Raw genomic sequence first — 25,877 nt, 5'->3', positions numbered from 1 at the left:
TTACTTAGTCAATAAGCTGATGATGCCCACGACAGGACCAGAAGTGTTTGGTTAGCAGCAGGGAGGAAAAAAAAAATCAATAACTCCAAGCATTTGGCAGCTTTGTGGGCAGGAAATAATTTGTATTCTCTGGTTTAAATCAATGACCTTCTTTTCTTTGCTGTTCCAACAGGAAATTATAAACTCTGTGAACACTATTTGCATAGTGCCTTCTGCCATACACTTGTATATGCCTGGGAAAAACAGTATGTTAACCCTGGCAGTGCTCCTCTGAGCTCCCTGTTAAAGAAACCCAAGTACTTTAGTACAGAGCTTTTCAGCAGGCACTTGTATTCATTAGAAGCAGAAACAGTCTAGAGAAAGAAGTAAAAACAGCTCCTCCTCCACTTCCAACAGCACCACTCTGTTTGATAACAGCGTTGTCTACTGTTAATGGTATGAAAAAATGCCTTACTTGTAACTTGGCAAGATGCTGTATTTTCAGAGAGAAACTTGCTATTTCTACATTAAAGCTGCATTTGCACCTCTGTATCTTGCTTGTCAGGGTTACCTTAATGTGCCAGCTATGATTTGAAAGTGCTGCATTTTTGCTTGAATTCAGCATTACAAAGTTCATGGTTTTGAAAGTTTCAGCCACTCTAGTGCTGTCCTTTTGCAATGTTCATTAAAGAAGAAAAAGAAATAGCTCCCTTGTCTTGCCATGTTCATGGGAAGCTGTACCAGGAAGGTGATGATTCAAGGAAAGGATCCAGTGTTTAACCTGGCATTGTCCTACACTGCATTAAGTCCAGTTCAGATATTTTTTAACATGTAGGAGAGCTGGCATTCAAGAAGACAAGCTAGTCACAGGAGAGGGAGGAGGTGTGTGACCCTTTTTACTGTGTGAACAGTGAGAACACAGTGAAGCCTCAAAGTCTGGAGTTCTTGCCTAGAGCCAGAGCTAAGTGTTGCAGCACCAGCAACTGGCACTATGTAGCTCCTGGACTCAAGCACCCCTTGATGTGCTTAGCTTCATCCTGTGCAGGAGAATGATATGGCAAATCTGGAAAATGTGATTATAGTCCCAGAAACTACCAAGGTCTCAGTTGTCTGCACTGAAATCAAATGCCATAAAATTCAGGCATCCAGGTTTCTCTGCATTGCTTTTGCACATGACAAGTCCTTTCACAGCAGCTCTCAGCATTCCTCCTGTGCTCCCAAAGCCCCTGGCACAAAGCTGTAGTCATCAGGTGACACTTGCTGTATATTTATTAGTTACATCACAGTTCCCTCTCTGAAACAAAAAGGATGGGAATTTTTCTCAGAGTGAAATGGAAGTAAGATGCAATTCTTGCTCTCCTGCTTTGTTTCTATGAATTTGCCAGATGTAAAGTTGCCTATCCTGACCCTACAAGCATTTCACTCCTTCCCAATGCAAACTCTATGTAGTTATTGGGGTCTCTTCCAGATCTCCTGGCTGCTGGAGCACCCTTTACATTTCTGAAATTTGCTGCTCCTAATTGAAGGGAGGCAACCAAGAAACTGAGCTTCCTCCCTTTGTCTCTGACAAGAAACCAAAGCAGCACCATGTGTCCCAGCAGGGCTGAGGTCAGAAGGGATCTCTGGAGGTCACTTTGTCCAGTATCCCTGCTCAAACGTGGTTGCCTACAGGTGGTTGTCTAGAATGATTTCCAGACAGCTTTTGAGTATCTCCAAGGATGGAGACTCCCCAGCCTCTCTGGGCAACCTGTGCCAGCTCCTTGTCAACCTCCTAGTGAAAAACCATTCCCTGATGTTCAGACTGCATCTCCTGTGCTTCAGCTTGTGCCCATCACCTCTGGTCCCATCCTTGGGCATTGCTGGACAGAACCTGGCTCCATCTTTTTCACGTATTAACATACACTGATGGGATCCTGCTTGCACCTCCTCTATGCTGAATAATTCCAGAAAGCAGAGGGATAAATCACGGGATAAACTGGGTAGGTATTGCTCAATTTACTTTCCTCTATTAAGATGGTCATAAGCAAATGTTCCTTTCTCTTCCTGTTGTTTTCCCACTTTCCTTTTTTAACTCATGCATACATCTTCTAAATGTCATGCTATCACCTTTTTCCATTGAATACCATGTACCTGAAATCTTTTTATATCACAACAAGAAATGTTTAATCTGGAAAGGCATGCAAATAGAATAGCTCATGTGAGAAATATGAACTGGTTTGGTTAGTTTTAGGCTTTGGACTGATTTATGCTTCCATGTGAATAAAACATAATCAGAAACTGTGGAGTGACACTATTGTATATAGAAAGAGGAGAACTGCTCCTGTTACTCATGGGAACATATGGGCCATAATCTAATTTTTAGAGGTTGTGAAAGGTGTGCTAAGTGACTAATTCATTTCACTAATATCTGACAAGCCACTTTCATAATGGGAAAAATTACCTTCCTAGATAATTTGGTTTTTAACAACTTATCATAGTTGTTATTCTCCTAAGGGAGCGTATTTTCCACTATGCAAAAAACTGGCATGGAATAAAAATGTTGATAGACTGAAAACCTGCATTTAGCTTTAAAACAGAAGTTTGTGGGGTTTTGGGTTTTTAATATGTGGAAACTATGGTTTTTGATATTTTTGCTCAGAAGATAATCATGTGCTTCATGTGGTTTCTGTTTACAAAAAGGAAAATGTATTTTCTGGGGAAAATAAACTAGATTACACCACAGGAAAAGGAGGTTTGATGTTTCAATATTCAAGAGTGCTCAGATGGAAATTCAGCTCCATAACCCCTTACTGAATTAAGGACATGGATTTTTCAGTTGTCTCTCTTCTTAAATATACCGTTGTGTTCATACTGAATTGAATGGGATTTGCTGTAGAAGTAAAAAGCAAGATTTTCTCTCTTTTGAGTTTAAAACCAGATAATGCCTTTGCTGACTTCAGTAGAATAATTCTTTATTTATACCACTATAAGCAGGGGCAAAGTCTGATTAGGAATGTATCTCGAAGTGACAGTGTTCAGATGCATATTTAATCTTTGTTAAATGAAGCATTTGCAATAAAATGCACTATTCACTGCTCTTACTGTTCTCCTGGTAAATGCATTGTGAAACTGTTTGTGGTAACTGTCTCTAATATTTTTAATTTAGTAATGAGGACCCACAGCATCCAAAATGTTACTCTCTTCATGTGATGCCTCTTCAGTGTAAACCCAACCCCATCTCCAAAATGGCAGAATTGGCTGACAGACCTACAATTTACCAGTTTGGCTCCTCTGCCTGAATGTGGCACAGATGAGGGGCAATACTTCCTTTGCTGACCTGGATATCTGGATCCATTAGACACACCCTCAAGTGTCTTACTTGTTCTTTTCCATTTATGTTGGCCATTCCTTTCTAACAGGCCATTCTCCTCCACCCAAGACAGGCAGCTAGGGGAGCAAATTGTTGAAAAGGCTTGGAAGCTCCTATAAGCATGGGATTTTCCCCTGGGCATGTTTTGTCTGAGCTGCTTTATGATGCAGAGGTCTTACTGGAAGAAAGAACTGGCCCTACAAGGTCTGGATACTTTGCTGAGAGATGAATACTGGTTAGCATACATAATTTCCAGTACTGCTGGGGAAAGTAAGAAGAAATCAGGCAGTCATTTTGAGCTTATGTAACAAGCTGCACTCCTCTGACTGTGTTTTTTTTCCCAGAATCTGCTTGTTAACTATGATGCAGTATGTGCCATTTGTGTTTTAGGGGACTAAGAGTCTAAGCCAGTTTATTGGTGAAAGCAACAACTTTCTCATTAAATGTTAATGGCAATGTTTTGATTAGTCCCAGGGTTCTGGGAGGGAGTTAAGTCCTTCCTTCAATAACCAGCAGTTACAGATGCAGCAAGTGTTAATAAACTCACAGGAAGCAAACTAGGCAGGCATACATTCCATCACCCAGAAAATGGATCTCAAGTAGCTTTTTGAAGGATTGCTCACACTTTACACAAAAAAAGGGTTTGATTTTTAGTATGGAGATTTGGGCTGTTTGCAGCACCCACAGCTGCAGTCCCATGATGTTGTTTCCCATTTCTCTCAGACCTGGTGTTTAATGTGCTCCCTTCCATACAATTTAAAGCTTAAAATGTCATCTGGTTGAAGAGTGGAGAGGTGAAGAAATTCAAACAGAAGCAGCAACTGTTCTCACACTTTTATCAACTGTGCTCAAATGTCAAAAGAATAAACATAAGAAATCATGAAAGATTTAAATAGCTTCATATCTGACATGAGCTTGTAATGCTCCAAATGGACTTTTATAGGGAAACAAGAGTAGTATATGGGTTTTGTGGGAATGGAAAAGAGCTTCACATGAAAGTGTGGCATGAGAGTTTTATCAAACGTTGGCCTAAAGGCTAACTGGGCCCTGGATTTCATCTCTGTGCCAAATGAGAGCAGCCAACTCTCTGCTCCTCCTACCCCATCACTGCTGCCATCAAGTCTTAGCTGGGAGAAACTTTCTGTTAAATTGAGGGCAACAACCCAAATTGAGGCTTTTGAATGGTTTATCCTTAGTGATACAGTGACCTTAGGAGATACTTTAGGGATACTGTATCCCAGCTGAAGGTATGGGTTTGGGGTTTTTTTAAAGGTTACTTTTGAAAGGTCTCTCTTTAGCTATATAGTAACCTTTCTGCAGACTGTGTCTTTAGGAATAGAGATTGTTACTTTGATCAGTAACAAGTATGATCCTTGGATTTTTTTACCTCAGTTTAAAAAAAAGGTAGACTGAATAAAACCACTTATTCTCTTAAGTAACCGGTCAGCTTAGACGTCTGTTGTACTTTGCATTTTAGGAAATAAACTGGAGCTGCACAAAGAAATCTAGAACCTTTGTCATGGCCAAGAAGCATGTCTGCTTTTTGCAGTGGGCAGGGCTTTTCCAGTGGATCTACTGCAGCTTGCCAGCCTCAGCACTGCTGTAACTCAGGAAGCTCTTGACATGCAGCCCAACTTCAGCACAGCACTAAGAAGACATCATTTTACTGCAGTTTTAGCACAACAGGGTGAGATCTGGCAATATCAGTGACCTCTGCACATCGTTGTGCTCTAGTGATTTTTTTCCCTGGCTTAATTTCAAACAGTTGTATGATAGGCTGATAACCATATTTTAAACTCAGTCATGCTTGATGCAGTCTTGACTTACCTTATTTTGGTTGAAGGTCAGTATCTACGGCTTGATTTTCAGGCAGCTGAAGAAGCAAGGAGTGCTACTTGTCCTGCCAAGCACTCAGTGTTAACAACAGGCCTTTTGGTGCCACTCCTCTAAATCTGTGGTTCGAGATTGCTATCACTCAGCCTCAAACTGGCCAGAAAGCCCTCCTGACAGCTCTTATCCAGACTCCACCTAAAACAAAAGAGAAAATGCAGGAGTGGGTATGTATCAGAGACAGGGGAAGAATATTCAAACATTCCTAAGGATTCAACATGGTCACTCAACCTCCCACTCCAAGACATCTAGCACTGTCAGTCCTACTGCCCTAATTTTCCTTATAACCAGTTTATAGTAAAGAGAGAAGCTGGTACATGATATTTTGACATGACAGCAGTGCTATAAAAAACATCAAGGATCTCCTGCAGCCTTCTCCAAGCATTCATAAAAACCTTATGAAAATAACCACACACTTCTTTGCATGAAACCATGCCTGCTGGCTGCCTGAATGGTGCTAACAGTATTTGTAAAAGGCAGGTAACAGACCGTGTATGTCAGCCCTATAACTAAATGTAGTTTTCATAATAGACATTCTTGCTATACAGTTCTTCCTCTGTTTGTAATGATGAATAAATCCACAACAGTCCATGAGCTGGGATTTCTTGTTTGGCAGTTTATCCAACTTTTATGAACTAACCTACCTGAAAGTGGCACTCCTAATGACACTTTGCATGTATCAGTCTTTGCATATGCAATACTTTGCTCTATAATTACCAGGAGGAACAAAATAGAGGAACCAGTGCTTTTTAAGGTTTCAGTCTCCAACCAAGACCTTAAAATTTGTAAGCTGTGTAAGAAGTGGAATAAGAACACCTGATATACTCCAGATCTGGGCCTTTTGGAGTCTCCAAGGCTGACACAGAGCATAGTTCCCTGCAGCATTTCCCCTGCAGAGAAGATCTAGATGTTCTCCAATATCCAGCTACAGGCTGCCACAAAATTCTAATGTTTTCATTATCTCAAAGACCCTGTGTGTCTCTGTCAGGTCTGTTGTAACAGAGAGGGAGGTTCCCAAATTTTATGTATACAGATGTGGATACATGCAGAACACATCTGTTGAGAACAGCCATTTATGCAGGAAACCAGGCTGGAATATGAGCAAGTCAGTCAATAAGAAGTTGGGCAATTCTCAAGACAGCAGTTAAAAGATTGATAAACATTGGCAGAAGTCTATGAATGGGACTGAGCACTTGCTACAGCACTGTGTACTGTGGCATCCCAAGAGCAGCCTCTTGAGTACTGCCAGCCTGCATAGGTTAATCTCAGAGTACCACCAAGAACAGCCTCAGCAGAAATGAGGCTTTCATTCAGTGGTCACTCAGCCTTAATTAAAAGGACACTTTTCAATTAAACTTCAATGACATCTTCTGAATAGAAGTTTTACACCTACTATATTTCTTTTGGACAAAACAGTCTGCTCAGCTGTATTCCCAGCTGTACACTCTTGTTTCTCCCAGCTTGCTGGCATCCACAGCTATTTAGAAAGCAACTTTGTTATGTCAACTGCTAGGATTTTCTACAGTACATATTACATCACCTTTCCTGAGAAACTTGTTTGAGCAGATCCCTTTTCTTACTTTCTTGTTTCATAACGTCCTTCACATTCCTCTTTCAATATTTGTTGTTCTCTCTGTAGAAGCTCAGTTGCTGGCATTTTAAGGAAAGGTTACATAGCAAAAAGGTCACTAATAGAGGTTTTTTTTCTCCCTGCCCCATACTCCTGGAGAGAAGCTCTCCCTGCGTGGCACCTTTAAAGAAAGGTTTAGAGAAAGTGTTCCTTTAAGAAAAACCTACAGCATTCACTGCCAGTTTCAGAAAAAGAAAATAAATTTGGAGTATAAATTACTTTAGCCATTTTAATTCTAAAGGTGTAGAAATAAGGACCGGCAAATAAGGGCAAAGCAAGAGACAAAACCAAATTATGCTGTGGTGCAAGTAAAAAGTGAGATCCTAAAATTTCATCCTTGTCCCTGATACTTGGGTGACTGTGCCTCTGATCAATTTGTTCTTGTGCCTCTGCTTACTTCTTGTTGAGTCTTGATCCTTATGAAACAGCCTTGGAAATCAACAGTCAGAGTTCTTTCAAAATGCCCCTACATAAAGATGTACCAATTGAAGTTTGGTCTGCAGACAGCTGAAGGTGCTGGGAGCCTGGAATTCAGGTCCAAAGCCTTCAAAGCAGGCAAGGTAAGAACAAAGTGTGTTAAGTCTGGAGACAAGATTTGGAATAAGATGGGAATGAAGCATAGGGAAAAAGAAAAGCTCGACATTTCTAACCGTAGCTGTACAAATGGGTGGCTCCATGCACATGCTCACTATGGGAATGCATGCACACACAGGTGTGAGCTGGCACAGGAGCTGGCTGCTCGCTGTTTATTGATGCAGGCCCCTGTACAATCCCTCCTTGCAGCATGGGGTGTGTTGTGTGCAGGGGACACACACAGCCTGGTGTAGAGCTCCAGCTCAGAAACATGATAAGGATGCTTATTTTGGCTACTGCTAAGTGCCTGAGCTTGAAGTTGGGAGGTATCTTTTATCCAAATGCAGTTCTTTCTTCTAAAAACAGTGGCTCCCACATGATCTCCTTCAATAGTTTGAGTTTTTCTATATAAACAATAGAGAAGGAAATCTAATTTCCAGTCTAGGAAAGGAAACACAGCTAAGTGAGCACTGTTAGCAAGGGCAAGCATATTATCTCTGCCTGTTTGAGAACCCACTGAGTTGAACAAAATCTTTTCATCAGCTGCAATAGTCTTTATTACACTCCATTTGAATGATCTGTTTAGGATTAAACATTTCTTGAAAGGCACACTGCTTTTAATACCAAAGCATTTTCCATTCCATTTGCTTCATTTAGCAAAATGCTGAATGATCTGAATTATCTGTGTCATGTTTAACAAGAAGAGTAACTGAAACACCCCGTATCCTGCAGAATTGCTTTGTGGACTTGTGTTTTTTAGGAGATCTCTGAAAAATCAACATTAAAAAACACTAGCAAGCTATTTTGAACAACCAGCATAAATTTAGTACAAATAAGACCTCATCTTTACTGGAAAACCTTTAAAGAGGTCATAAAAACAAACAAAACAATTCAAAACCACTGTGCTTCAACAGCAAAATCATCTAAAATTTAGCTTAATCCTTTAAGGATCAGGAGTCTGGACAGATAACTAAAGTAATGGAAAAGAAAATAGCCAAGCACTGGTATGCAGTTAATGTATCAGCATACTGATGATGGTGTATAAACAATGCTAAAAGAACAGGAAAATTATTAAAGCAGAAGACAATACTTCATTTACTGTTCTGCTGGAATTCCTGCTGAGGAAGTCACTAATACACATTCATTATGAATACTAGAAGTGAGTACAGGCAGGAACTTGCCTGTTACCCAAATGAGTATGACTAGTGCTGAATGAGTCTTTTACTAATCTCTTTTAGAGCCTGAACTTCACTTCCAGAAAGGCAAGATTATTTGTGAGGTTCCATTTTTCCAATTAAATGCAGAATCAAACACATGGAGTTCTTCCAAGACTTCTTTGGGTTTTAGTTTCTACTGAGCAAAAAGAATATCAGAGTAACAAAGCCCAAAGAACCTGTTTCAAACTTGGTTAGCCAATCTCCCAGCTGCATGTTGGTATGGGAATTTCATTCTCTTTTCTGCAAGAAAGAAAAGAAGAGGGGAAAAAAAAAAAAACCAAACCAAAACAAAAAAGGAAAACTAGCCCAAAGCAGTATTCTGTTCTTGTTCCAGTTGATCTGTTCAGAATTTTGTCATTGCCTTTGCTAGATGAGGAAAGACTTTTGTGTATGTAAAACGGCACCCCTCCCATGGTACAGCAGGACCCCCATGCCCTTTTTTACAAAAATCACTCATGAGACTACAAGTGCTTTCCCACTTTTCCTGTCTTAGGAGTCTCAGGTGAAGAGACAGCTGCATCATGCCAACCTATTGGGAAACATTAGACACGAGGTGTGTCTTCCAAAAGGTCTGAATCAGGATTGCAGTGCCCAAATGAGATGCCTACAGTAGGGAGGCAGTCTCAATCCAGACTACTCTTTCCCCTTCTCAAAATGCTGAAGTTGCTGATTTTCCCAACTTGGCTTTTCAGTTGCTAAGGATTTCTGTTAGAAAGAGGTGATAGAGGAACTCGGTTTTTACAGCACCAAAAATGCTGCAATGAGATTCAGCAAATGGCACTGAGGAGCACTTCTGTCACATACAGCAGCCCTGTGTAGGATGGGCTGCTGTCACAGGTAAATCCAACTGGCTTAGTAACAGACTGGAAGCTATGGCTTCTACAGAGAAAAGACAGACTCATGACAAATCAAGGGATGTGACATAGGAAGGGAACTTCTCCTTCCATTTTTATGTCTTCCTCCCTTTATATTTTATTCCTTGTCCTCCCACTCTACTGCAAAAATCCAAAATGGTCATGTTATAGCTACAGACCATGCCAAAGACTTGTCTCCTCTCTCTCTCTCTGTATGAGTTAATCATTCCCAGCAAGCTTTCTGGGGTGATGAGTCAGTAACACAAAGAAATGACAGATTAGATGTGATATTTATTTTGCTCTGCTTTTTTTTTTAAGCACAGCTGTCCCCCCACCTGAAAGAATGGAGGAAGGGGCAATCAAATGCACTGTAGCTGGGAGCTCTAAGGATAACACCTCCAAACTCTGCAGCTTTCTGTAAAAGGCTTGCAGTTTTTATATTCTTTTTGCTGTATGTTTACTCAGCAACACTGTTTTAGAAGTTGCAACATTCATCTTTAAACATTAATTACCAAGGCATGATTGCTTCAAAAATCCACTGCCTGAGGCCAGGGCCTAGGAAGTGGAAAATGTAATTTCAGAAAGCGATGAGAACAAATGCTGAGCCTTTTAATTGCAGGTTGGTACAAATGACTAACAGTAAAGCAAAGCCCATTTTGGACAAACTTGTTGTTCTGCACGTCAAATTCAAAACTTAGCAGTGAGTTGCCTGGGGTTTGTCCTTTCCCCCTCTTCTCTTTGGTAAAGGTCAAGAAACAGACGAATTTTTGAGGTAGAGGAAGTACTTTTCTAAAAATTCAGTAAAAATTATTTACAAGAGAGAAAAAGAGAGAGAGGAAGAAAGAAAAGCAGGGAGAAAAGAAAGACTAAATGATGCATGCAAAGTCAGGCAATAGTTGCACAACTGGGCAATTGCTGTGCTCTTTTGGACCTCCATTTCAGGGTGAAGGCTGCAGTGATTCTCAGCATCTATCTCCATCTCCCTCAGTTCTGCTGAAATTTACCTGGAATCACCAACAGTCTAACAATGGCTTGGGCCTGCTTCATCCTGTGTGGCAACACAAGATTAAATGCTGCTGTGACTCAACATTGCCACACCAGATGTCCCAGCCTGATGCCAACAGAACCACTGCAATAGCAATGGCATCTTCATCTCCACCCTTCTGGCCTTGTTGCTGGCAGAATGGGGACAGCCCTGTGTGAGCACCTTTGCAGGGCATCAGAGGCACTTCTTTTCACACAAAGGTAGAGAACTTGTTCATTCTAGCCCCACACTGCCACACCTGGGAAAACACACCTGATGGGAGATGTGACTCAAAGCCTGATGGGTCTGAGGCTGGTTTCCTGCATGACCATAGGACAGACCATACAAGCAGGCTCTGTGATAGTCCTAAAGTTGCACACCAAAGTCTGGAGGCCAAAGGATGATTATCACAAATTGTGATAATCATCCTTTCAAAAGCTCATTTTCCCTGGAAAACTCCAGTTCTGCTTCTGGGTGTTCTCAGAAGCACTTCTGGCCTTGTTGCACTGCACAGCTTGTGCCTGCCTCCCTGGGATTGAGAGATGTTGTGACTGTGTTTACCGGGGTCTCAGGTTGAGGGAAGAGACAAGGATTTGACTCTATGCCTCAGAAGGCTTGATTTATTATTTTATTATATATATTACATTAAAACTATACTAAAAGAATAGAAGAAAAGATTTCTTCAGAAGGCTGAGAATAGAATAGGGAAGAATGATAACAAAGGCTTCTGTCTCGGACAGGGAGTCTGAGCCAGCCGACTGTGATTAGCCATTAATTAAAAACAACTAACATGAGCCAATCACAGATCCACCTGTTGCATTCCACAGCAACAGATAACTATTATTTACATTTTGTTCCTGAGGCCTCTCAGCTTCTTAGGAGGAAAAATCCTAAAGAAACGATTTTTCATAAAAGATGTCTGCGACAACATGTCACGCCACTTCCCTACCACAAGGGCCTGAATCACTAGATACACCAAAAATCTGCCTAACCCCTCATGTTTCATGCAGAGAAGTGGAGAGGTGGTGTTCATGATGATGGTCAGTGCTGCCCACCTCCTCTCCCAGCTGCTCTTAACAGTTTTGTACTGGAAGATTTTCCCCCGTGACCTGGGAGATCTGCTTTCAACAAGCTCTGAGTACATTCTCTTGCTCATTGAGTATGCACCCTTCTGTCAAATGGGGAACAAAAGACCTCCTTCACCTCATGGCTATTCTCACCAGGCCTGTGCTGCAGACCCTTAGCCACAGGCCAGTTTCTGCAGGATGGCTCATGACCACACTGTTCAGAGTGTACTGAGTGGACTGGCTGTAGCCACACTTCACAGTGCTCAGCTCACATCTCCTCTCATGACCTTGTAGTTAACAGTTAGCATTTTCTGTTCATGGGCTTGGTGGTTTTTTTTCAGTTTAAAGTGTGAAGAGTACTAACAGGTGTATGCTGCAGGCAATCAGAGCAGTGCTGTGTCAAAAAACTATAATGTCAGAAAAAAAATTGTTGTGTGCTCTAGGAAAAGGATGGGTGAGGGCATGAATTACACTATTGTCTGACCTTGGATAATGCTGAAGCACTGTCCTTGCTGAAGAAAACACATTTGGCGTCTTCCACATCTATGCTATCTGTTTGAAGCAAACCTTGAAGTGCTCTACACAGCTGACAACACTCACATTTCCCACTGGGGATCCCAATGGATTTGTTCCAGAGGAGTGCTCTGACACTGACAGGTGTTGGGCATACTGACCATGGATACTATGAATGACCCAGAAACCCATTGCTGGAGAAGAACAGCACCAAGTTCAGCCACAGCATTTTTAAGCAATAGCTGTTGCACTTTGACAGGGTCCATGCAGTTCACTCTCCCAGACAGAGCACCAAGCAGAACACCAAACCCAAGTGAAACACAGTGATGTAGAGCAGCCCCCAGGTGGTGTGTAAGTTGGTCAGTAAGGAAAGATGACACACATTTTCCACTGCTCTCTCACACCTTCAGATAATCAAGATGAGCACTGCATTTGTAGGGTGATGTCTGGAAGCGCGCAGGAGAACAGCAGGACTTGCAGTGTCTCCCATCCTCCCCCCCTTTCCCAGAAATCCAGTGGCCACTTTCACTCTGTTTTATCACAGGTATGACAGAGAGGAGTCTCCTGTGGCTGTGCCCTTTTGAATGTCACTGCTGCTCTAAGGGAACTCAGCTGCCACTATGTTTTCCTGACCGCCTCTAAAATGATTGTCAAGGACAGAAAATATTAATTAAATTTTAATTAATAAATTGAATACTGTGGGGTTAATTATAGCTATTTACAGGGAGTGTATGGGATTTGGAGGGCTTACCTTCTGGTGTTTTTGCACAAAGTGTTGCCTCTTCCTTTAAGCTGTAATTAGCTAGCTTTTTTCTTTTTAATAGCCAGCCTTCAAATGACTGCTCAGTAGCTCCCATTTTGTTCCTCATCAGCAGTCCTCCAGCACAGCTGCTACACAAGGGAAGCAGCCCTGCAGCTTGCCTTGAAGGGAGCAGGTGATAAAGAATCTATCAGAAGTGGTGTAAACCAACAAAACAAATAAAAAAAAGAAAAAACATATAGTCCCAACCCCTAAACTATCTTAAATAAGGAAACTATATAAGAAACAAAGAACATGGGAAGACATAAGAAGGAATTGCAACATCTGAAGCTGTTGCAAAGTCAGAAATGTTCTCTCTGTATGCAGCCCTCTTGTCCAGCTGCATATTCTGCCTTCCTGCATATGCAGAATGCCAAAAGCCATCAATAGCAGATAAGCACCTGGGAAAAAGCAAGCTGTTCCAGCACAATGTCAGCTGTGAAACTTGAAATAATTTCTCCTCTGCTCCTTATTTTCAACCTACACATTTCCTCCCTAGTGGTAAAACCTTTTTAAAATTTAAATGGACCCTATTACCTGTACTTCTAGCTACTCAGTTTATACCTCTAAAGAAAAAGGGTCTTTTCAGGACACTGTTAAAGTGAAGGCACACAGTAACACACTGTGCCCAGATATGAGGAGTTTATTCCAGACAGCTTTTCAATCTCATGCCACTAGATGAAAACGAATAGTCCCTAAGAACCAGCACAGAAGAGAGCTTTGGAAGTTTGGGGATATTTTGAGTGTTGTTTTGTTGGTTTTTTTGCAAAAGTGACCAGCATGTTCAGTAGGCAGACCACTGCTTTCCCTCAAGTATCTGCTCCTGCCTGCTAAATGTTCACAACTGGACTGCTGCCATGGAGGGAGCAGAGAGCAGTGGCTGGAAGATGAGGGCTGGCACAGGCACCACAACCAGTAGCTGGCTTGGTGCCTGCCTTCTCCTTCCTACCACAGCAGTTGGCTCCAAGTGGTAGGCACAGGAGATTTTGGGCTCCTGCTGAGGTGAGATAGGGTGAAGGGAAGAGGGAAGAAAATATGTTGGGTTCTTTTATTTTATAACCAAAAGCAATAATGCTAGTAAGGGAAAATGGGAACCAAGATGGAGAGCAGGATATCTCTAAAATTTCACATGGAACCCTGTGGTTTCTGAAGCTGGAACACCATTGTCTAAATTAAGAAAGCTATCTTTCATCTCAAGAAAGGAAACATAATAAGCAGAATCATTCTTGCAGAAAAGCCTAACTCGTCTGACTCCTCAAGCATGCTCGAAACAAAAGTTTTATCTACTCTCCTTTGTAGCAGAACAGCTTCACTGCCCAGGGATGCTGAGCTCAGAGCCCTCCAGCACCAAGATGTCTCCTCACCTCAGACCTTGGCTGAAAGTGTCAGATCACAGAGCAAAACCCCTGCTCCAGCTCTACCTTTCACATTCACAGAGATTTTGCCAAAACAGAGAAAATAAAGAATCGTCTCTTCTTCCAATATTTAGAGTTGTGACACCTGAGAAATGCTAGCCAGCATGAGTAATAACACATCTGTTGCAAGACATAGTTTTATTGTTGAAGCAGAGAAAAGCCTGTCTGGAGACACCATGCAGGGCTGCCTTTTTTTTTAAACTAATTTTGTAATGAGGAGGTAAAGATCCAGCAGCTTAGAGCTTCTGCTCCTGCCAGCACTTAGCTGCTTATTCAAAGTCCCAAGATGCCAGTCACACCGATGGCTGGTCACCCCCAAGCCTGTCACCCGTGGGCTCAGAGGCCTGCAGCCAGGCAATGAGAGCACGGCTTAGTTACAAGCTTAGAGGGCTGAGAGCCTTTGAGGAGGCGGAGAGCCCGGATTAGCGAGGGTGTTCCCAAGCGGGACAAGCCAGAGCTGCCGGCAGGCTCGGGCTGCCGCTGCCACCTTCTGGGCACACGGGCAAGCGTCACTCACCTTCCCCTCCGCATGGAAAAACACTTCGGAAAGTGGCTTCATTTCCCTCCCTAGTCCTGCTTTTGTGGGCTCCTGCCCGGCTCCCTTTGAACCCCTCAGTGATGGGGCAGCAGCCCCAACAGAGTAGCAGCAGCAGAATCCAAGCCGGCTGCACGGTGCATCCCGCCTCCTGTGGAAAACTATGTACCACAAGCTCACAAAAACGTTCCCAGCCTTTAGCATTTTGTTTTCTTCAAGCACTTCTGTGAAACAGCCAAGCCAGGCAGAAGTAGACACAAGACTCATTTAAGAAACACCTGTGCATTTTAGGAATGAAAAGCAGGGGTATGTAAGGGCAGCTAGGTCAATGCCAGAAGTGCAGTCTCAGGGGCTCAGAGTATTTATTTGATCAAGGACCAGCCTGTGGAGAGGTGCCTGCCTTGCCTTGGTGGCTGACTAGCTTTAGTGGCCATGTACGAGTGCAGCTATGAAATCCTGCCATTTATGCCAACAGCAGTTGTGTTGTCACAGAGAACTGTGCCCTTTAACATCCAAAACACAAACTGTTGTATGTGGTTACACCACAGGCATTTCTGAGAGCAAGCCCAAGGTTAGAGAGGCCACCTCATTCTGAAACAATCCAAAATTATATCTCACATGTACAGCAGCTGCAGCTCTTTCTATTTCTTATAGCTGCGGAGTGGGACTTGACTGCTGTCTTCCAAGAGGCAAATGGGATACATTCACCCAACACAGTCCTCAAAACTGGCTTGCAGAATAAGCTTGGGAGCTACTTTTAGCACAGAGATGTCTCCAAAGAATGGTTGAAAGAGCACAATTAAGAGTGGTAGGCCAGAAAAAAGCCGTGAGGTTGGAAAAAAATGCCTGAACCAGTAGAAAGCAAAGAGGAGCCAAAGGAAGAGCCATGGGGACAGTCAGGAAGCAGGTAGCAATAAAAAGCTGCAGGCTGCAGAGTGCAGTCTGCAGGGCACCACACTGAAGACCTGTTATTTTGCCCCAAACTAAGATGGAACTTAGGAAATATGGGCTTTGAACCTGTCAAATGCTTGCAGCAGCTGCAAGCATGCAGCATGTAAAACAAAGGGCCTCAATTTAGTGGCAGCTTTTTTAGGGATTACCATAACATGGACAGCAGCAATAGAGGCAATGGGCTTTATGAAATGTACATGTAATAAAATGTGGTCTATAATGGGAACTTGAATTATCTAAGTATGATATATATACTTCTGCACTTCTATATTGCAAGTAACACCTGTTTCCATTTCAGACGACAGGGCACAGAAGTAATGTGGAGTCAGGCTGAAGAACCAATAAAGCAAATGTGCAGCAACGGTAAAGCAAGCTATATATTTCAGAATGAAATATTTTTTTAAATTGCATTTATTCTTAAATATGCACATAGCAATATGATAAATACTACCTCTGTGGCAATTAAAGCCACACTGCAGCTTTGATATTACCATGTTGCTGTTATACAGCCCAATTTCAGATGCTGACCCATCCAGGTTGCCAGTTTTTACAGCTGGACTCTGCCTGAGTTTAGCTACTGCACAGTAGCCCCAAATACATGCACTGCTACTGCTTGTTTGTGCAATGGCTTCATTCAATTTCTTTTAATGTAGATTTATTAAATATAGCAATAATCTATCTTCCACAACAGTGTAATCAGAGTAACTGATGATAACAGCAGTTTATTCATGTCAAGGCATCTAATTCCCACTGCTGTTAAATCTCAGTTCCCATAGCCCTCCAGGACATGGATGGGTAAGGGCAAATCCAGCCTGAAGTAAGTTTCAGCACAGTCTGGGATTCTGAGCTCTGCAGAAAGGGATTTATAGATGTACTTCTCTCTAGGACTGCTATATACTCTTGTATGATTTATAACAAAAGGCATCATCAAAGTACTTCTACTCTCACTGAGCACCATCTCTATTTATAAATTTTATAATTTCTGGTCTGTATTGATTTTAAAAGCATCTTTAGCATGCAAGCAGCTGTTTAATGCATTTTGACCCCAAAGCAGGGAATTTGCACAAGTATTCCCACTAGAATGTTTGTCCTTTCGTGTCCATGCATTAGGGCTCTGTTTAAAATCTGTCCATGTCCCTAATCTCCCTGGGGAGCTTTCCCTGAATATTCAATGCTAGTCCACACTCTGTAACAAAAGAGGGAGGGGAAAAAAAAAAAAAAAAAAAAAAAAGAGAGACAGAGAATAGTGTTTATGCATAAAATTCAAGAGCCTTTTCACTTAAAAAAACATATGCACACACAAAAGCACCTCCACTACAGAGCCTGGCATTTCCACAGCAAGGACCTGACAGTGCGTGCAGTTCTTCAAGTTAACTAATTTACAATAAGGGCATCAGACATCTGAGCTCCAGATGCACTCATTCAGGCAGCCAAGGCCATAAATAAAATAGAAAAGAATACTCTTACCCTAACATAGATTTTATAGAGACGTGTTGAAGGCTTAGCAGATGGGTTTTGCTGTCTCAGCTTTTACCTGTGCAACAAAATAAATGCATAAAGCTGCTTACTGGCTTCTTGAATTCAAGACCTTTGCATTTGCTCCCATATGCTTCCATGAAGATATAGCTAATTTAATATCATTAACTTGGTTAATATCATATCAAATACTATAATTGAATTTATATTCTTCAATCTACAGATTTGCCACCTTAATTCCACTCCTGGTTCTGCTTTCATCCTGTCATCCTGTGGAAGAACAAAACTAATGACACAGCTACTGTCACCAAAACTGGAGTTGCAGCCTCAGCCCAGGCTGCCAACCAGCTCTCTCCCATGGAGAGCTGAGAAACCCTGTCTTGAATTAGGACAAGATATTAAAATACTTTGTCATAGCATTAACTTTGTTTTGCTCAATCTACATGGTGCTCTAACAGAGCAGAAAACTGGAATCACAAATTTGAAAAGATGGCATATCACAGAACAAACATTTCTGAGTTTCAGAAAAGTTTGCCAGTTGAGAGACATCATCCTCACCCCCCACATAGAGACATCATCATCATCCTCATCATCATCATTCAGTCTAGCTTTTATAAACATCTGAGCATTTTTTTGCAGCCAGTGTGCTGTTTGGGCAGATGGCATGGAAATTTTACAGTCCATTTCATCCCTGATGTCTACACTTGATGCTCATTGTTAATAATGGGATATACACAGATACACAGGTGAACATACACGTATGTGTATACAGACATGCTAAGAGAAAAAAACATTTCTGACATGTTTTATAAGGGAATTAAGTTGGTGAAGGCAGATTTCTGAGCTCAGCACATGCTAGAAGTGCATCCTCAAAACTGTGTATTTGGCTGACTTCAGGAAACATTGTGCACTGTGAGCAACTGTGAATGTCTGAGGATGGGGCAATGATAGGGAGAGGAATACACAGTCTGGGACCAAAGCCTGCACCAGGAGGAAGCAACAGAGGCAACTCCAGGCTTGAGAGGTAGAACAGGCAGTGCAGGGAACAGGCACCAAGGAAGTCACTGGACTAATGCATGGCTTGCATGGTATCCATGGTTGGATATGTCCTTCCAGAGCTATTTTAAGAGGCAGCACTTGACTCAAACGAGGCTCTGCTTGTCTCTCCGTGCCTTGGCTCAGTTCCTACCCACAGCCCCCATCCCTTTCTTCTCTCAGGACCACTCCCAGATAGTGCACCCCTGATTCCAGCCACAGCTCTGCTTTATAATACAGCTCAAGGAAAGACAGAGGAGGAAGAAGAGAACAAATGATGATTGATGATTGATGACTCAGACTAACTAGAGAATGTGCTTAAAGCGAGTTTGTTTCACCAATGGCAGTGCTTTGCTGTTTGCTTTACCCCTTCCAGACTAGGTCATCCCAATTCCTTTCCTCCATTTAATAGTGACATAACTAAGTAGCCAGGAAGAAGCTGTCTCACCTATCATAAAAATACAGTACACAGTAATCATAGGAGGCTGCTGTTCAAGACAAAGCCATGACCTCCACATTTAAGAATCTGCTGGTCTGTAATTCTGAAGAATGCATTTATTAGCAAAATCCTGGTTTTATAAGCTGCAAATCAAGACACAGCTTCCTCCAGCACTGTACCTGATTTCTGAATCATGAGCCCTGTAGTGCATGAGATTTTGCTTTAGAAATAAAATTGCTTGCTCAACTGCAGAACACTTCAGTTCAGTCTTCTTTTTTTACAACTACTGCTTAGTCTTAAACCAGAACTAAACAGCCTTGGAATTATACATGCACTTTAAATCCTCTTAGTATCTACCAGATTCAGTATAAACACATAATGATGAGTGTCTAAGTCTGCTATCTGCTTGATTAGCAGCATTTTCAGTATCTGGCTACTTTGCAACACTTGGCAGCTAAGTAAAGCAGGTCTAGCACATGGTCAGATGTGGATTTTTTTGGTTTGGGGGGTGGCAGTACTAGAGGTTTCCCAGATATCCCTTATTTCAAAGCAGGAAAAAAACAACAATGGCCAGCTCTGTACCAAACCACAGGTCAACAGATTTCAATGGTCCAAGGTTAAAATTGGCCTCCAGCTAGCTGCACAGACTTATCCCATAGGTATAAATCAGGAAACTTTTAAACCTTAAAAATAGTTACAGTTATGTGACTTACTCTTGTAAAAGGATTTTAATCATACATATGAAGACTAGAGACTTTCCCCCTTTGAAATGTTTGTGTCTGACACTTTCCCTAAAGCACAGCAAGTCTGTGTTTTTCTCTCTTGCACAGGCTGTGGGTTGAGTTTTGTTTTGCTATTCTTTTTCTTTCACAAATCAAGCTGTCAGCAGCACAGGAAGTAATTCTGTAACTGGGACACGTAAGAGCTCTGTTCTGAGACTGCATTGCTGCCCCCACTAAAGTCACCCTTGGAAACAAGAGCACTTGAGAATATCTTAGCACACAGTGAAAGGCTTTTTGCTATGGTTTATTTAGTTGAAAAGGAAAAACATAATTCAAGGGAAAAGCTCCAGAGCTTAGAGATACTAAAAGTATGCAGTCTCTTCTGAGTTTCCTGCTACTACAGGCCACAATCTCTAAAGAGCACTGTGTTTGAATATCCATTTCTGCGGGGACAATGCTTTTGAGCTGGGAGATAAACCTAGTTTTCTTGGACTGATATGAAAGCTAAACAATAATACATGCTCCTCTCCAACTACACAAACACTCCCATAACTAAGGGAGTCCAGTCCAATACCAAAGGGCCACACTGAGCACAGCTGACTGCTACATGAATTGCTTTAGCCTGCTATTAACTTCTTCCTCTGCTCCTCACTGACTGCCCCATGTCATAGCTCCTAGGTGTTCTCTCCACATGTCCAGGCTCCAACCCCAGCAGATCCATCCCATCTGTCCCCAAATGCCACATCTAGCCACCACAGCCCAGGTGTCCCAGTTTACCTAACCTCTAACTCCTGCCTATCTGCACCATCAGATGCACCATGCTTACCCAGCCCAGCCATGCAATGAGCAGTGCAGTTGCACAGCCACCAACCTGCCAGCACACACGTGGCAGACCACTTCTTGGCAACTATTAATCACATATTGCATAAGAAACAGTCCCTTAATGCAGGCCAGTCTTTCCACTCCCAAATCATGTAAAAGACATAAAAGCTTTTGGCCATGCAGGAAAGTGAACAAAATGAGTGGTAATTAACTCTCATGACTACAAAGGCTAACAACTTCGGCACTTGCAAAGGGGATCAGAGGCAGCTGAGCTGAGAAGGAACTGTAGCAGAACAAGTATTTGCCTGGGAGCAAACACTGCCTGAGTGCTTATTTTAGAATGAATAGTCATGTCAGTTAACTAGAGCTAACTTTTGAACAAATAGCTCACGTTACAGCATACCGAGGTACACTAGATGCATCCTTTGATGTACTAACTGACAACCTACTACTGATTTTTTTCAGAAATTAAAAAAAAGCTCACAATTTATCTTTCATTCTGGGTTTTGGCACAGTCTTTTCACAGATTAATGGAAACGTACCTAAAATGGATTTAATCATCGCAGCATGAGATATTTACATTCAGCAAGAGCATGTGGTTTGCAAAGAAAAAAAAAAGAACCAAACAAAGTTTTTTCTGTAAATCAACACGTGTGACTGTTCCTCACTATCTCAGGACAGGCAAGTTTTGGTGCACTACATGTCCTTGGTGTTTCTGACCTTTCAGCACAAGTGCAGCCTCTAAGCACCAGGATCTGGTCTGCTGTTCAGCAGCATACTATGCAGCCTGACACACCCTTCATGCCACTTACTTAAAATACCAGTGTGGACAACTAATATGACTCCCATGGTTGTCAAGAAGTAGGAGAAGAGAGCTGGGATTTGGGGAGAGACTTATAAAGCAGACAAAATTCATCCTAAAAACATTAAGTAAAATGTGTTCTGATTATTACCATGAAAATAAACACATCTCATCTGGAAACATGTGAACTCAGGAGTAAAAATTTCTTTTCTATATGAACTACTTCACACTTGTCATAAACTTAAGGGATTTGACAGGGATTGAAGATTCACTTGTCAGCTGCTATCTCCTTTAATTAGCTTCCTAATATCCATACTGACTGAAGCAGTATGTTCCCAATTTAGCAAATCAAGCTGTCTCTGTCCAGGTTTCACTGTAGCTCTGAAGACCTGAAAAGAGCACTAAATGCAGTGATTCTTCTGCCCCCTAGCAGACATAATCTACTATTTAAATTTTCTTCTGTCTTGGCTTTTGTGGAATGGACAACAAAAGTATGGACAACAATGGAATGGACAACAAAAGCTGTATAAAGCATGTCTGGCTCTTCACAATCTTTTGAGAGAAATTAACATATGAAAACCCACAGCTCTGCTATGACCTGTTCTTGTATCTCCTATTTGACTTCAGGTCCACAGGAAACTTCACCACATACATTCATTCACAACTTCACATCCACACCATAGTTAGGTATGGATGGCCTTGTTGGCAAAGCACTTGACAGGACTTAGGGGTTCACTGCCACAGACAACTCAGACTCTGACTGTTTAACCCAGCCAAAACTCCTTCACCCCTGCTTTGCATTCCCACCTGTAATGTGGAGATGATAAAATTCTTCAACCTTTCCAGATAAATATTCTTCTACTTTTTAAATGGTACACTTCTTAGGACAGAGGATCAACCACATACTCACCCAGAACCCAGCACAAATTACTCTTTAATTTAACTCTTTGGGATCTCTGGGCAATAATCAGCCCCTAAGATTTTAACCAGCTTTTGTTTAACAGCATTTTTAAAGTACAAACCAACTGCAAATCAGACCAGGCAGATTCTCACTTTGGGTCATTAGGTTTAGCTCATTTCCATCCTCCTGTCGTTCTATGCTCTGGGTGATTCCAGGCAAGTTTCTTGCTGGTCTCTTACACTTATTTTTGCCATCTTACACTGTTGGAGCCATGCAAGAAACTGTAATAACAATACTAACTGCTCAGCTTTGACAGGACATAGCTATTTTTACTGGATTACTTTTCTGGCACAGGATTTAAAGCACCAAATGATTTGATATTTGTAATTTTATACTTGGAATAACAGAAGGTATTCATACTTCTTTTGTAATGTAAGATAAAAGCAAACACTACATATGTTCTCATTCCAGTGCTGCTGTCTGACAGCTATTTGCCCAAGGAGAAAAAAGTCCTGTTACATTACAGAATATGTGGAAAAGTAAAAGCTATGGAAAAGAAATCATTAAATAGCTAACTTATTCCCCTGCTAGCACTAGACTGTTCCCTGCAGCATGTTTCAGAGTGTTTTGTCCAGTCTGGTTTTACAAGTTTCACGTTACTTTCATTTATATATTTAATACAGCACGGAGTCCAATGTGGTTTGTTGCTGCTTATTTTCCTTGTCTTTCAACTACAAGACTCAGTGCTAGACCAGCTGTTCATATAGAGTCAGTTCCAAAACTACTGAAAAAATATCTGGACTCTTTCCACTGACTTCAACAGGCTTTGGATCAGGCTCAGGAAAAGACGACGAATACATTTCATGTAAGACTAAGCAGGTTACAGTCAGCAAAGTACAAAGAGGATTAGCTGTGTGTGATCCAAAGGCATGTTACCCTGCATGCTGAAATGCCTGCCTAGCACACTTTCACTTTCATGGAGACAAAGGGCCAGACTCGTTTCTGGGGCTCTGCCACTAAGTCAATGCTACCATGCAAGGAGTGAGTGGGATATGCAATCCACCCAGTTAACCTCATTACAACTGGGATTTCCCTAAACTAGAGGTGACAAAATTTATTTTCTAAAATTGCAAAAGCAGTAAGCAAATCATAGAATGATGGAACAGTCTGTGTTGGAAAGGACCTTAAAGGTTGTTTAGTTCCAACCCCTCCACTCCTTGCCATGGGCTTTTTGCTTTTCAGTTAAGTCTGGGTCTTTAGAGACCCTATGGAATGAGTATCAGGAAAAACACAATGGATCTTGTCTCTGTCAGGGAAGGACAAACTCTCTTTTACTTCAGAACATAAAATGACTCATATTTGGTTTAAGACACACAGATCTAGACCTTTACTTTCTGTCACCAAAACAGATGGGCAACCCCACACCAATTCATGCATATTTTATGGAGCAGTGATACTACAACATCTCCCCACTGTGCATGCTTTGAGAGCATGACTTCTGAAAGCTAGAATGCCTCTTATCAGGGATTATTCTACCAGTGGGGGATTTATTCTGAACAACACCATCAAATGAAGATGATGGTGAGCAGTTATTCTTCCCACCCTTTCTCAGTTCACAGTAAAACATGTCGGTGTTAGGGATGTTCTCAGCTGCTGAGAATGCTTAAATCAACCACTTTTTCTGCTCCTTCTGTTCCCTAGGGACAAGGGACTTCATGGCAACGCTTTGTTGTACAATGTGTACAGTTATAACCTACACCAAAATTATGCCATTAATGAACAAACACTGGGTGTGTGTGTGTGTCAAGCAGATGAGAATGTTCTTTTGATCTTCTGAGCTCCACCACTGTGGCAGACGGGTGTCTGAACTGCTTTATTAATGCACTGAAGTCTTCCATCATTTCTCAAACAATACTGAGGGAACAATCAGAATTTCATCATATTGTGATTTTATGTTCTACCAGTTTAAATCTAGCTATAAGGGAAAAAGGTGGGGGGAAATTATTTCTTTAGTTCTTAATTTTCCAGGGGGGTGGGAGGAATATTTCATGTGCTTGACACTCTGAGGCAGCCAACAGAAGCTTCTCAAATTTCTGTTTAATTTCAAAGCAGTTTCAACAAAACATGGGAGGTGTTTTTAGCTTTAGGTAAAATTTCAAAACTAATTCAACAGAGCAAGATAATGGATTCAAAGTACTTTTGAGGATAACATTGAATCAGAATAAGCATGTTTAAAAATCATAAAGGTTTATGAACTTGATTATAGCAATGGTTTTAGCCTCCAACATATGAATAGCAGTGAAAAACAACCCAACTGGTGTGAGGCCACTGAAACAGATGGAAGAAAGTTTACATACAAATGCCTGTCGGAAAGTAATGTAGAAAATCCTTGATAACCCTTCTAAATATATTACTTAATGTGGCGGTGTGACGGAAAACTGAATCCACCCAAATTTTCCCAGACTGAATGATATTTCCAAGGAATAGAGAAAAAAAAGGCCATGTAGAACCTATGTTCTGTAAAAGAAACAAACCAAATTACCACTTCACAGGCAGCTAAGTTGATCTATCAAGTCCCTTGCAAAAGTGAGAGATCAGGTCTCAATCTCTTTGCCATTCTCTCAGCTGCACTTGCACATCTCAGTACTCCCCTGATCACAGAATGACAGAAATCATTTGGGTTGGAAGGGACTTCAAAGATCACCTAGTTCCAAACCCCCTGCCATGGCCAGGGATGCTACCCACAAGATCAGGATGCTCAAGTCCCACCTGATCTGGGTTTGAATACTTTCAGGAATGGGGCATCTCTCTGGACAACCTGTTCCAATTCTTTAACATCCTCACAGTAAAGAATTTCTTCCTAATATCTAATGTAAACCCACTCTCAGGTTAAAACTATCCCCCTTTGTGCTATCATCACAGGCCCTTGTAAAAAGTCTCTCTCCAGCTGTTTAAAGGTCCCCTTTAGGTACAGGAAAGCTGCTCTAAGGTCTTCCTAGAGGTCTCCCTCTCTAGGCAGAACATCCCTAACTCTCTCAGCCTGTTGTCACAGGAGAGGTACTCCAGCCCTTTGAGCATCTTTATAGCTCTCCTCTGAATTTGTTCAAACAGGTCCATGTCCTTCTTATGTTGGACAAAGCATTTTACATAAGGTCTAATGAGAACAGAGCAGAGGGGCAGGATCCCCTCCCTGGCCCTGCTGGCCACACTGCTGTGGATGCAGCCCAGGACACGGTTGGATTTTTGGGCTGCAAGTGCACATTGGGTCATGTCAAGCTTCTCATCTAACAACACCCCCAACTCCTTCTCCCCAGAGCTGCTCTCAATCCATTTTCTGCCTGGCCTATTTGTGCTGGGACTGCCCCAACCCATCTGCAACACCTTGCACTTGGCCCTGTTGGACTTCATGAGGTTCACACAGGCTTACCTCTCAAGCCTGCCAAGTGTCATCACTTCCCTCCACACCTCATAACTCGGGATCATCGGCAAATTTACCTCATTCTTTACCTCATTACCTGATTCTTTACCTCATATCTGTCATTTAGTCAGCTATTTACCTCACTGCACCAGAGAAAGCTACCCACCTTCCTGCTGTTTTTCTTCCAGGCTAACAGGTCAAAGTGCCTAATGGAGAGATCCAACACATGTCAGAACCAGGGCACGGTAAGCAGCAGAATCACCAAGACCAAAGACTCCTGAGGAGAGAAAAAAGACTGCCATGTCTCTCTTCTGTGCAAACTGAAATTGTCTGAGGGGGTCTCATGGAACAACTGTCTTATTGCAAGGACTTGTTATTAGAAGGGAAGGGGAAATTGACAGGAGAAGTAGAACAAGTAAGGATCCTGTTCTTTGGAGGAGTGTGTATATCAGGGTGCAAACTAGAA

General features: G+C 41.9%; 1 long non-coding RNA gene across 1 annotated transcript in view; it reads left to right on the top strand.

The window, feature by feature from the left end:
* Positions 1 to 17,689, top strand: part of LOC134419117 (uncharacterized) — a 28,282-nt gene extending 10,593 nt beyond the window's left edge. Inside the window, exons 2-3 of the long non-coding RNA XR_010027983.1 lie at positions 16,095 to 16,159; positions 17,496 to 17,689. This is a non-coding gene — a long non-coding RNA (uncharacterized LOC134419117). The remainder of the gene's footprint in view (positions 1 to 16,094; positions 16,160 to 17,495) is intronic.
* The last annotated feature ends 8,188 nt before the right edge of the window (positions 17,690 to 25,877 follow it).

This window comes from Melospiza melodia, chromosome 1 (assembly GCF_035770615.1).
Source record: "Melospiza melodia melodia isolate bMelMel2 chromosome 1, bMelMel2.pri, whole genome shotgun sequence".
Classification (NCBI taxonomy): Eukaryota; Metazoa; Chordata; class Aves; order Passeriformes; family Passerellidae; genus Melospiza; species Melospiza melodia.
The sequence above is the reverse complement of the archived record's forward strand: the minus strand, read 5'-3'. Positions and strand labels throughout refer to the sequence as shown.